Raw genomic sequence first — 11920 nt, forward strand, 5'->3', positions numbered from 1 at the left:
GTAGCTCTCAAGGTATCAGTAATCTGGCCGCTTGTCTAATACATGTGGACAAGAGAGACTGTAAGCTTAATAGACCAAGAACCACACCCAAACGTACTGTTCCAACTTGGAAAAGAATATGTGATCACACATGGACACACAGACACATACGAAGATTGCAATCTCACTAGTAGTCAGGAACAACATATTAAAAACAGTGGGTTTTCAACATGTCAGTTTGCATATATACACACACAAAAAATCATCGCCAGTGTTGCTTAGGGAAATTTACACGCAACTTCCATAAAAGTTTCCATAGAAATTTATACGACCTTTTCAAAAAAAATTCGGCAATATCAGTATTTTAAATGTGGATACATTTGCATCTAATAACTTCACATGAGGTAACCCTACGGGAAAAATTCTCCCATGTTTGCAAAAAAATTAAAAATCACAAGAATATTCTTTACAGCATTGTTTGTAAAAGTGGAAGGAAGGAAATACATGTCCATCATTTTTTATGTCTAAAAGTAAAACTAAAGAGCTAAAGTACCACATTTTCAACAAGAATCTTAAAAGCTAAATGAATTTAACAAAAACTTACTTCAAAAAGAAAGAGGATGGAGTCCAGCTCCTCCCTTTGTGACTTATTATTCCCTAGAATGTACAAAAAAAAATTAGTTATCATGACAATGTGTACATTTTAAGATATTAAAAATTATGTTATCTTGAAAACATTAAAGCTTGAACACACACTCATTTATTCAAAAACTACCAGGAGGTTGCGTGGAACCCCTGTCAGGAATGTAGATAAACACCCAAGCCACAGCACCTGAGTCCACACCTAGCAGAGCCACTCTCCGCTAGCTGTTTAACCACAGCTCCACGTTTGCCAAGTCACTGTCAAACCATGGAAGGCAATTTATTTGTTTCTCAATTACTTATGAGTTCAAATTATGAAGGAATGCACAGCAGATGCAAAGAAAGAGTTCTAGCTTTTTTGATGTGAAGAGGCACAGAGCAGTCATAACTATGAAAAGCCACGCATGTCTTCAGGTCACGTGCACTGTCCTTTTGATAGTGACAATAAGAGAAAATACAAAACCTACAGCATCCAGTTACATTTACTGTCCAGTCTCTCTGCCGGGGGCCCTGCGCTAAGAGCTTGCCATTAAGCATTTAACTTGGGAAGTGATAACCTTTTCTGCAAAGGGCCAGGGAGTGTATGTTTTAGGCCCCTCTTGTAATCATTGAACGCTGCCATGATGGTGCAAAAGCAGCCATGGGTAACACATAAATGCACTGGTATGGCTGTGTCCAACAACTTCTTTGTCAAAACAAGCAGCCAGCTCTAAGTTGTGGACCCCTGATCTAACGGAATCCCCACAGCTCTAGGAAGTAAGGTAAGATGGCATTCGTTCATTGAACAAATACTAAAGAATGCCTCTGTGTCAGACATTCTTCCAGGCCCTGAGGATACAGGAGTGATACAAAACACAAAAAACCATGCCCTGAGGAAGCTTATATTCTGGCAGTAGGAGGCATGCAGTAAATGAGAAAACCAAGAGGAAAGGCTAATGGAGAATGCCCAAGCAGGCAGTATTCAATTCTGACCGGGGAAGTACACCTTGCTGATAAGATGACATCTGAGCAAAGATCTGAAAGAGGTAAGGAAGAAAAACACATGGACAATTGGGGGTAAAGAAATAAGCCATATGGACATTTGGGAGAAATTTGTTCTGGGCAGAGGGATTGGACAGTGCAAAGTCCTTATGGTTGAGCAAGGTCAGGAAATAGCGAGAAGGCCCTTGAGTCTACAGCGAAGGGGGAGAATTGCTGCAGGTGAGGTTAGAAAGCGGGTAGGGTAAAGGCTGGCAGGTAGGTGGGGCCTGAGGCCATTGTAATGACTTCCACAACCGGGAGGCTATTTGAGGGTGCAGAGTCATATTTTTAAAGCATCACTCCAGCTGCTCTTCTGAAGAGACTCTGGCAGGGATTGGCGGGGGGGGGAGTAGGTCACAAGTGTGGAAAGGGGAAGACCATTTCTGAGGCTAACTGCACTAATCTGCGTGAGGATAATGGGAGCACCAGCAATACCAGCACAGGCAGTGAGAAGAGGCCAATGACTCTGGATGTATTTTGAAGGTAGAGCCAATAAACTCGGGTTTTGGCCTAAATAACGGAAGGCTGACATTATCACAAGATGATTTCATGATTCACAGAAAACATTTTCCTTCTTTCTGTTGTTTTGGTATATTTTCTTCCTGGTACTCCAATCAAAACACACATTGTATTAAAAGCAAGAAACTTTAAAATCTCAATCCTATTTGTATTAGTTCTTCATTATGATTCTTTGTAGTAGACTGCAAGAATGCGGAGTTTTTCCTCTCCTAGCAAGAGATGTCTATTTCTCTATTTGCATCAGAGAGGCACGTAACTTGTTCTGGTCAATGTGACATTAATAAATGTGAAGCAAGCACAAGTTTGAAAAATCTTATGCACCAGCTAAGCTTGGAACCCTATAGCCAACATGGAAAGGAGCTCGAGATAGCCTGCAAGCATGGAGTGCCCTGGTCAACAGCGTGCCAACCACAAGACACGTAAACAAGGCCATCTACCACCAGCTGATGTGAGAGGCATGTGCAAGCCTAAACCAGAATAACTGCCCAATAAACCCAGAAAATTGTAAGCAAAATGACTGGTTGTTTTATTAAGGCACTTAGTTTGGGGATGGTTTGTAATGCAATTTGTTATGCAGCACAAACTAACTGATACACTCTGAACAACTACATTTTTTCTAAAAGGACAAAGGGAGCAAAAGGGGAAAGAAGGAGGGACGGAGGAGACTTTAAAATGGGTTTTTTGGTTTAAGGCTTTTTTTTAAACAAGGGATTCTAATATCTTTCTTTGCTATTTTGATTACCCATAATATCACACTTTTTTCCTCCACACACCTGTGAAAAACAGTTAAGTGGAGCAAAACTAGGAAACAGGATAAAAGTCAGATTGTTTCATATTTGAATTTTCTACCAATTTGGAAAAAAATTAAGCTCAAGATTTACATCAATTTATAACTCACAGGGGAAAAAACTGAGCAATTCATTGAAAAACAAAAAACAAAACCCCTTGTTGGCATCCTTGGGCACGTGCCCGTATTTGACTTGATGACCGTCTAGAAGCTGGAACATTCTGTAAGACTCTGAGCCACCTGGTCTGTGTCCGAGACCACCATAGCGCCTTGCACCACGTTCTTTCCCCTCCATGCCTGACGTCTGCCTTAGGTTCTGCAGAAGCAGTCAGGACACCCATACATTCCTCTCTGCATCCTCTTCTGTATACCTGACCCTACATCAGCCCACATCCCCCACCATCTTGCACCATCAGTTATCTCCCTTTAGTCAGCCTGCAAACAGGTAAATGCAGCCTGTAAAACCCTCCCCTGACCACGCTACGCCTTGAGTTACACTCCCTTGTCTTCACCATCAAACTTTCTAGAAGGGTATTCTTGTGTGTAGCCTCCAGTCTCACCCCCACTCACTCCATCTCTCTGTCTGGCTTAGGATCCCACTACTCACCTAGATTTTTCTTTCAGTGCTCAGTGACAACCTCCTTGATGCACTACCACTTCCTGATCCAGCTGCTCCACAACTTTTGCATTCTTAAACGTTGCCGACATTTCATTCCTTGAAATTCTCTCTTCTCTGGGTTTCTGTGACAAAATGCTTTCCTGGCATCGAAGCCCCTCCCCAGCTCCATACACTACTTCTTTATCTTTCCTCTTTATCTGCCCAATAAAAGAATGTCTTACCCCAAATCCTTAACTGTCACTCTCTCTATGAAGAACACATCTCTTGGCAAGAGCATGATTGCACCTCTCTTCTCCCACGCTCCCATTCCTACATTTTTACTGCCCAGTCAGAACCCACATCTGGGTGTCCCATGGGCACCACAACTCAGACTGCCCAAAGCTGCACTCATCCTCCTACCTCCTGAACCTGGCTCCCCTCCAGAGTTCCCACTACTGTTGTGGCAGTTTATGAACCAGACTCAACATTCTGAAAGCATATACGCATCCCTATGCCCACGGCAGCATTACTAAAATAGCTGAGATATGGAAGCAGCCCAAGTGTCCATCAATAGAAGAAGAAGTGGTACATACATACAAGGGTATATTACTCCATACCATAAAAAAGTACGAGATCTTGATATTTATAACAGCATGAAATACCTAGAGGGTATTATGCTAAGCGAAATAAGGCAGAGAAAGACAAGTGCCATATGATTTCACTCACATGTGTAATCTAAAAAAAACAAAACAAGTGAATAAGCAAGCAAACAAAAAGCAGAATCAAACCTATAAAAACAGAGAACGAACTGATGGTTATAAGAAGGAAGGGGGTAGAGGGATGGGTGAAATGGGTGATGGGGAGTGGGAGGTACAGGCTTCCAGTTACGGAATGAACACGTCACAGGGATGAAAGGCACAGCATATTGAATACAGTCAGTGCTACTGTAATAGTGCTGTACGGGGAAAGATGGCAGCTACGCTTGTGATGAGCAAATCACTACGTTGTACATTGGAAACTAACGTGATACTGTGTGTCAACTATACTCAAGTAAAAGAATTTTTTTTTAATAAATAAAACTGAGGTAGAAATAAGTGTGCTAACATGTAAGGATTTCCAAAATAGACTACATAAAACAAATAAGAAGGTGATGATGGCAGCTAATATTTACTGAGCACATATTATGTGCCATACTCTGTCCTGAAATCCCAGGATACATGTTAACCTGTTTGAGGCTGACAGAAGAAAGCTGAGTCAGAGAGAGGTGAAGTCACTTGACCAAGGAGCAACAGCTGGAAGAATAGCGCCAGGATCCAAACCCAGTCTAGTTCCCCAGGATACACTATCCTGTCACCTAAATACAGAGCAGATTGTGCAGTGTGACATTATTGGGTTGATTTTTCAAAGAATATTTTATACAGGTATATAAGGGTATAACTATAAGCAAATATAAACATAATACATGAATAACACATATAGAAAGAAATGCAATGAACTTTTAATGGTGGTTGCAGGCAGAGCAGGACTGAGGGTCTGGGCAAAAACATACGGTTCAATTTTCATTTCCAACCCTTTACATTTTTTTAAAGATTTTATTCATGTATTTGACAGAGAGAGAGAGTGCACAAGCAGGTGGAGCAGGCAAGGGAGAGGGAGAAGCAGGCTCCCTGCTGAGCAGAGAACCCAACATGGAGCTCAATCCCAGGACCCCGGGATCATGACCTGAGCTGAAGGCAGACGCTTAACTGACTGGGCCACCCAGGCACCCCATTACAAACCCTTTAGTGGAGTCTGATTTTTTTCATAGTACGCACATATTACTTTTTCTTTTTAAGTAAATTATTCCTGTGGAACTCACGCCTTCTGTGGGTTTCTCCTTCCATTTTCCCTGTAGCCATCGGTTATTCAAATAACAGCTGTATAAGAGAATGTTCCAGGGAAACGAAGATGCTAACCATCGCGATCTCCCAGCTTTGCTAAGAGTCTGGCAAGAAAGGAAGCTTAAAAGCATATAACTTGTGGCCCATGACACATACAACCTTTAAAACTTTCTGAAAGTTAAACAAACTTTGTATATAAAAAAATTTTGTAGAAATGCTTACCTTTTAATTTCAAACTATTTTCCAGTGTTATAAAATTTTCATAGAAGATGAAATATATCTGAGAATAGTTGGTCTCAAAAAATTGCTTAAGATCACTTGCATCCACATTATCTGAAAAGAAAAAAATTATCATTATGACAATAATCTTATACAACTATCAGAATTCACAAACAAATGAAGGAAGTAAAAACTTTTTCAGAAATGAAGGAAGTAAAAACTAGATTTATCCCCCTATGAGACAAAACAGAACTATGAAAACAGTATCCCCATCCAATTGTTCTCCATGAAGAGATCTTAGTTGGCATAAGGCCCCTCCCCCACAGGCAGACCCCTGCAGGAGACTGATTCAAGGGCATCAGAGCTATGGGGGCACAGCACTCAAAGACCAGATAGAAGGCCAGTGGTTAGTACAGGACTGGGGAGAAACAAGATGCCTTCCTGTTGGGGATGGGGAACAGAAGTTCACAGAGGAGGTGGCTTTGACATAGGCCATAAAGAGGGATGGGTTTATACATCTGAAAAACAATGTTGCTACTGGAGTCCTATATAGGTGCGGTCTCCTCCTCCCTCCCAGCTGACCTGAGACCAGTTCAAGAGAATTAGCAAGGACTCCCCAGCACACCCACCCACTCCCACCCAGGCCACTGGTCAAAGCCTTCCCTCCAGCTTCCAGTGAGCTGTTCGACTCCTGTTTGGACACAGGGAGGCCCGCCATGTGTTCTAGAGTTGCCCTGAGCAGTGTTTCTTCCTGTTGCACCAGGCGTGCTCAACCAGGGACTGCGGCTAGAAAGGCAAGTTGTGCAGGGAGCTTAGCCCAGCCATAACTGCTGGGGCCCAGCAGCAACAGAGCCACAATTAGGGGCCCGATTACCCCTCACAACTCTGGTCAGAGTACTTATCCACTGTCAACACACCTTTGTACATTTTCCTTAGCAAACAGGTTGTTTGTGCCATTTACAACAGGGTCCTGACCAAGGTGTTAGCTCTTGGGAACAACACACTAATCATCTTGGGAAAATTAAGTACAGCTTCTTTAAATTCTGCAAGGATTACTCAAGAAACAAATGTGCTGCTATTTAATTTATGATAAAGTGGATTCAATTGAATTTTGGGGTCCTAATACTGTGACTATATGTAAACACATCCATTACTATATTTAAGTTCTATAAACTGATGTTGGTGAATATAAGAAGTTGTTTTCCTCTGAGAACCCTATGGGGCATTTCATTCAGGAAAAAAACAAAAACAGAAAACAAAAATCAAAAACAAAACAAAACAAAAAAAAAAACACCTGACCTGGGTCTTTGAAATAATGTACATAAGGTGTTTATAAAGTCGTACCAGCTGCCAGTTTCACATTGTATTTTCTGCCCCAAAATAAAAGCACAGAGCAGTGGAAGTTCTTAGTAACTAACAAATTTACCTGCATGAAGGCAGGTAGCAAAGAAACTAGTATTATCATTCTTATGAGCTACATAAGCTTACCGAGGAATCCTTGAGTGCCTTCCACAGAATGTGCGCTTCCAAGAAAGGATTCTGTTCCCTTTCACTCCAGTACAAACTGCTGGCCCACCCACCACTCACTCCTTCCCCTGACGCATACTTCACCGGCCAGCTCCTATTGACATTCACTGGTAGCTGAAACATCCCCAGCCTGCCCAGAGACCAAGTCAGTGCCTCTGCCATTGCCCCACCAGCTGGTTCTCCCTAGGTCAAAAACATATCTCACTTTACTTAATTCCTGATGGAATCCCTCCAGATGGAATTGACTTAATTCTGAACGAATGATCTGTCTTCTATGGTAGAGATGCTAGCAACCCTACAAAAACCCCGGTCCATCCCATGTGTCATTATGTCCCCTACATTTAGCACAGCATTTATCTAGTTCAGTATTTTCTAGAATGAGTTGAAAAAGAGAAACAGCCTGTAACATATATGTACGTTAATAACAATGATAGGATAATGGCCACAACGTGTAAACCATTAATTAGATCATATGCCTATAGGAAAGAAATGGCCTAACTCACTTTCAAATCCTGGATATGATCAAGAAAGAGATTTCACCGGTCTGCTGAGTACTCTAGATTTCACCCTGCAAGCTTTACTCTCAAAGCCTGCTGCCAGCTGCATTTCTCTACGTGAGGGTCTACAAGGCTCCTCAAATCAAATGTGTCCAAAGTAAAGTATTGTTCTCCCTTCAAATTCTGTTCTTCCCTCAGGCCCCGCCACCCACCCAGCTGCTCGTCATCCCAGGTTCTTCTCACTCCTTCACATCCCATCTCCAGGGTGTCAGTTCCACCTCCAACATGCTCCAGCCCTGGGTACTTCATGCCCTCCACAGCTCTGCCCGGCATACGTCACCATGAATCCTCACCCAGGCTACAACATGTCCTCTGCCTGGGCTCCTGCTTCCACTCCTCCCCTCCACAGGCCATCCTCCACCATGCAGTCAGCAGAAAGACTGAACACTATAAATCAAACCAGGGCATTCGTTCATTCAAAACCTCCCAGTGGCCTCCAGTAGTACTTAAAATCCAAACTCCTGACCACAGCCTACAAGGCTGTGCATAGTTTCCACCATTCAATGCCAACTTCATTTCACAGCACTCTGTCCTTCACACCCTACCCTCCGGCCACTGCGGCTTCTTTCTATTCCCCAAACTTCTCAAATGCATTCTCCATCTGGGGCACCTCTTGTATGCCGTCCCCAGGCCCAGATCCCCACATGGCTCATTCCCTCTCATCCTTCGGAACTGCGATCACACATTAACCTCTTCAAAGAAATCCAAAAGTGCTCCTGTTTGTTACTTTTCACATGCTTTCCAATCGCCCTGGCTTCTTCCTTCACAGGCTCTGCAACAGCTGGATGCCTGACTGCTCACCATACAATGGACACACAATGCCATAAGCAAGCAGTTTCCCTGGCACTGAGGATGTGGGTGCACTGACACAGCAAGATGGCACAGCGAAGTTACTGGGTGATCGATGACTCCCTTATCTTTCCTGGGTCCCCCTTGGTCCATCAGAGATACTCAAAAAGAGCTACCTGAACAAAGAGGGTTCTAGTCAAGGTTGAGGAGCACTCATACAGACTGAGGTGCTCTCATGAAACCAAAGGCCAGGTAACAGCCACCTTCCTCCTCAGCCATTCTGTATCTTTCTTGTGGATGAGGCATGGATAGGACAGAGCTTCAAGTACTCACCATCAAGACCATTAGATACCTTTCAGGTAACCTGATACAAAGGGAAACTAAGAGCATGACATCTGTAACATATTCAGTTTTATTTATAAATATGACGACTGCTCACTGGTCTAGAAGCCCTCTTCACATGATTCCCTCCTCCAGCTCTTAAGATTCGTTGAAATTCTCTTATGTATTCATTTCCTTCTTCACTGACTGACACGCCACTAGACCGGAAGCTGCATAAGGCCAGTAATCTCATCCAATTTGTTCACTGCTCTATTCCTAGCCCCAGGAACAGAGCTTGGTACCCAAAAGGTACTCGAGGCGTATTTGTTAAATGAATACACAAACAATAAATATTAAATATTTTCTATCTCTAAGTCAATAGCTGGAAGAACTGATTTATCTGATTGTTTAAAATCAAAAGCCATCAGATGAATATTTAAAAGTAAGCCTAGCTCTTGAAGAAGGAGGCCACAGACACTGGAATTTAACATCCTGCAAAAGGGAACACAAGAAAGTAAGAAAGGGCTGATTTTTAACAAGGCTAACTTCAGGAAGCATAGAGACAAGGAGGAAGCCTTCGTTCAGAAAAAACGATGAACAATGACAAAAACAACTATGACCAGAAACATCCCTTAGACAGACATTCTTTACTCATTCATTTGAACATTACTGAGCCAGTACCCATTCCAACGTGCCTTGAGCCAAGTGCTAGGAAATTCAAAGACAGTAAGACACAGGGCCTTTGAGGGTACAGAGGTAAACAAGTAATGCAAAAGGTACCATGACCAAAGCTTATGCATGGCATCAAAGTGGGGAGGAGACAAAGCCACTTGGGGAGGCTGGGAATATTAATAATGCTATACATTTATACTTTAAAAAGCACATTCAGGAATTTCTTTTTTTTGACCCTCACCCATAACCCTGTGAGGTAGACGGGGGGGGGGGGGGCGGTGTGCGATCAAGATAAAGAAACCACAGGTTCTAGATCTCCCATGTCCTGCCCAAGGTAACACAATCAGTCAGAGATGTGGGCAGAACTCCTACCTGGCCTCCCAACTCAAATCTGAACCACACAAAGGCCTCAGAGACAAGGGCGAATAAATCAAAACCAGAAATCAGGTCAGGAATATATAAAAATAATCATCACCCTGGGAATGCAAAAGAGCAGGAAGATAAGTAGACAGGTGAGAAATGATGGGAGTGAGTGGCACTGAAAGTCAAACTGCCAATTTCCCCATGAAGAAGCTCATTGCAGTCCCCTCCCATAGCAGTCCTGGTGAGTAGTAAGGAAGAGAGAGGGGGGACAAGTGCTGAACAAAAGAGCTCAGGCCTCAAACTGCCTCTGGGGTGGTGACTTTCAGCATTGGGCACAGACACACCAGCACACTGCCTTACTATCATCACAAAGCCCAGAGAAGTACATTCAAACTAACCACAGAGAAACAAACAGCAGATACCTTTACAGAGCTAGGGGTCATTCCTGACTCTTTTTTTTTCTTTTCTTTTCTTTTTTTTTTTTGTTTTTTTATATTTAATTTATTTATTTGAGAGAGAGAAAAAACACAAGCCAGGGGAGAGGCAGAGGGAGAGAGAGAAGCAGGCTCCCCGCTGAGCAGGGAGCCTGATGCAGGGCTGGATCCCAGGACCCTGAGATCATGACCTGAATCCAAGGCAGATGCTTAGTAGAGTTAGTCACCCAGGCTCCCCTATTCCTGAATTTTTAAAGAAATCTTTAATTTCTCATTCTCCTTTACCACCAACCAAGAGCCAATAAACCGTTCCTGTTATTTTTGCATTTTATCCAGAAAATAATCTATAAACCACACCAAAAGCTACCCTCTCCCACTCCTTTGTCCAGCTAAAACCTCTTGTTGACAGTTATTTCTCCCTATTTAGCTGAAAGGCAATAGCAAAGGTTGAGGGCAAAAACCTCCAGAGCAGACTGCCTGGGTAAAGTCTAGAAGCTACAGGGCCTTGGACAAGTTTTTTTTAAGCACTCTCTGCCTCAATTTCAATCTCAGAAATGGGGCCACCAATGGTTCCTACAGCATAGGACTCCCGTGGGGATAAAATCAGCTTGTCAGAGTGCTTTCGGCATTATATACATGTTACTTGTTCTGTAATTACCTAGCCCTGACAAAGGCTGTCTCACTAGGTGGGAGTAACCAGCTTCACCTACCTGTGAAGCCATAAAACTCAATGACTCATGAAACTCATACACTTAATGAGACTGGACTTATTAAATGGCACTTGAACACAACACAGCAATAAGCACTACCAACAAACAAACCTATGAAAGCAATGGGATTATCCCTCCATTTCCTTCCACATATAATCCTTTTCAAAACCATTTCTACTCCTTTTTAATTGAGAGAATCATAATAGAGCCTCATGAAAACCTGCTTCAGCAGAACCCAGGAAGCACCAAAGGAGGGGGAAAGATCCTTATCCCACTCAGGAGCCCCAGTGGAAACCCTCAAAAGGAATAAGAAGCTCAGTTCAGTTCTTCCCCAGTAGGGAATTGCCCCCCCCATCCTTCCTACTGCTCCATCCCTCCACATGCCCCCTCCACCAGAGAACTAAGAACCTTCCCAGCCCTGCCTACACATCCACATGTAAATGAAGACAGTATAATTTACTATTTTACTCAAATTCCCCAGACAATGGCACTGAAAGTATGATGCTCCAAATTACAGAATTATATACAGAAAAAGGGGAAATAAACATTCAAGGTGAACTTGACAACTTAAATAAAACATAATTTAGAAATAGTGAGAACAAGGCTATGGACTCTGGGAAACAAACTGAGGGCTTCAGAGGGGAGGGGGATGGGGGAATGGAATAGGCTGGTGATGGGTAGTAAGGAGGGCACGTATTGCATGGTGCACTGGGTGTAATACGCAACTAATAAATCATCGAACTTTACATCAAAAAAATAAAATTAAATTAAAATTAAAACTTAAAGTAGAAACAGTGAGAACAAGGAAAATAAACTAGTCAGACATAAGACAAAAAACACTGACAACGGAAATGTCATTAGCAATGCACTGTTACTTAAAAGCTAATATGACTGGTGATTTCA

General features: G+C 42.7%; 1 long non-coding RNA gene across 1 annotated transcript; it reads right to left on the reverse strand.

Annotated features, from left to right (window-relative positions):
• Nucleotides 1-583: 583 nt before the first annotated feature.
• Nucleotides 584-5753, reverse strand: LOC130542521 (uncharacterized). The gene is made up of 2 exons (XR_008957142.1): nucleotides 5648-5753; nucleotides 584-636 (listed from the first exon to the last, which is right to left on the reverse strand). It is a non-coding gene; the product is annotated as an uncharacterized LOC130542521 (long non-coding RNA).
• Between the last annotated feature and the right edge of the window lie 6167 nt (nucleotides 5754-11920).

This window comes from Ursus arctos, unplaced genomic scaffold, assembly GCF_023065955.2.
Source record: "Ursus arctos isolate Adak ecotype North America unplaced genomic scaffold, UrsArc2.0 scaffold_360, whole genome shotgun sequence".
NCBI lineage: Eukaryota > Metazoa > Chordata > Mammalia > Carnivora > Ursidae > Ursus > Ursus arctos.